The 2054-nt window shown below is 48.8% G+C and overlaps 1 protein-coding gene across 1 annotated transcript in view; it reads right to left on the bottom strand.

Annotated features, from left to right (window-relative positions):
* Positions 1-2054, bottom strand: part of LOC104467583 (lysozyme C, milk isozyme-like) — an 8667-nt gene that overhangs the window by 2851 nt on the left and 3762 nt on the right. The gene's annotated exons all lie outside the window — the stretch shown is intronic.

Raw genomic sequence — 2054 nt, 5'->3', positions numbered from 1 at the left:
ACGGGGGAGATACCGTTCCTGTGTGCTGAGGTCCCCCAGGTAAAGAGTGAAAACAAGGTGTAAGCAGGCAGTAAAGCAGTTAGATATCCTAGGCCAGCTTCCCAGCAGGTAGTGATATGACTGGCTCTGGTGACCCCGGGCCGCTCCTGCTGCCGTTGGGGTGTGCACACCCAGGCGTGCAGGCATGCACGTACGCGCTGGCTGTGCCGGACAGCCCGGGCCACAAACAGGTTTTATCGGTGCGGACGTGGAAAACACAGAGCTTCAGGAACTGCCACTTTGCAGTTTTCTTATATTAGTAGTGAAAGGTCAGCTGTCCCGTGGGAACTGGAAAGCTGACAAATGGGACCCACTAAGGGAAGAGTTACATGCTTTAGCTGCCCAGACATCTCAGCTCTTATCCTGGTGCTGCCCAGCCTCTGAGCAGAAGCCGTGATATGCAGTGAGTTCATTGCTGTTGGGAAGCCATACCCAAACTCACTAACCTTTAGCCCCTGTTTGCGTACCAGCCTTTTACACAGTTACCAGGGTGCACAGAGAGTCGCATCCTACATATCCAGGGAGTTTGCCCTAGGAAGGACCTCAAATCTGAGCATTAACAATCAGAATTAAAATCCTTTCCTCGGGGTTATTTTCCCTCTCTTCCCTCCTTTCTTCCTTTCCTCCTCTCTGTGCACCCTCTTTCGCCAAACCTGCCAGGCATTTTGCTTTCTGGCTGCGCAGCGCAGGGCAGTCCCACAGCCCCAGCAGGCTGTGCCCAGGTGCCCGTGCAACCAGAGTCATTTGCAGCACTGCAGAGTGGTTTGCAGCAAGGGGCAGAGGCAGGAGGTACCTCTGGTGCTGCCTCTGGTGATCATCTTCTGCAGGCAAGGGCAGTAGGGGCTGCTTAGTTAAAAATCCGTGTATACCTAGAGAAATCAGTACCTCCAGCAACAGGGTTCAGCATCAGGCTTGGGCTGGGCATCCCAGCAGGGTGTCCCCTGGCAACTGCCCACCCTTCCAGAACACCCCCCACCCCATCACCCGGCATGAAGCCCCACGAGCCCCGCCCCACTCCTGGGGAACAGGGAACCAGCACAGCCAGGGAGCATTGTAGCTGTGGCTGTGCTTTTCAGGGACAGCCCTTTGGGGTTCATTTTCTGTTTCATCTGAAAACTAATCTTTCAAGTGAGTCTACCAGCAGGGGTATATTTTATATTTTAAGCTCATATTGCAGGATATTTGTAGACGAGGAGTATTACCTTCTCCCCAAGAGTAATAGTAGAACTGTTTCCAATGTCACCAGCCAGGGAGGAGTGTGATTCCATGAACAAAATTCAAGTAAATTCGTGTCCAAAATGTTCTTAATTTCTAGAGGGAGTTGCCCTTGAATAAGTGGCAAACCAAGAATTGTCACACAGATCAATCAATGAGCAGAGGCAAACAATGAATTACATGCTTTTACTGGGTTAGGTGCTGTAAAGACAATTAGTGGGAGGGTCTTCCAGTCAAGGCAGTAAAAAGAAATACGAACATGCCCATTTTCTTCAGGTTTGTGGCAAGGACCTGGAGGGGTTTTCTGTACATCCCTGAGTGGTCAGTGCTTTCTCCTGGTGTGTCGGCATCCCCAGCTGAGTCAATGAAAGGCACTTCTACCCCATGGGCTGGTACCACTGCATGGCCGAACCAAGGCCTGGCCACACAGCAAGGCAGAGGAGTTTATTCACTCTTGTCTTACCATTCTGGTATCTCTTTGTTTTCGGCTATGAACACTAATAAACCAAATGAAAATTAGAAATTCACTTAGAAGAGGAGCAATGGAAGGAATCTCCCCCTTATGTGAGCATTTGCTTTGATTTAAGCTATCTAAAGATAATAAATAACAGGGCTCCATAATGAGATAATTTGCTCATCTTGGTTTCAAAGTATTTTTTAACAAGCAAAATGAGGTTTCAAACATGTCTGTGATATCTCCTCTGGATTAAATATTAATCGTGATGCCAAAGTAGTAAATACAGAAATCCTGCCTGGTTGTTCTGACATGCAAGTTCCTAATTGTGTGGGAAGCTACTCAG

The sequence above is a fragment of the Pterocles gutturalis genome, unplaced genomic scaffold (assembly GCF_000699245.1).
Source record: "Pterocles gutturalis isolate BGI_N339 unplaced genomic scaffold, ASM69924v1 scaffold24759, whole genome shotgun sequence".
NCBI classification, from domain to species: Eukaryota; Metazoa; Chordata; class Aves; order Pterocliformes; family Pteroclidae; genus Pterocles; species Pterocles gutturalis.
This window is presented reverse-complemented; position numbering and strand designations above follow the sequence as displayed.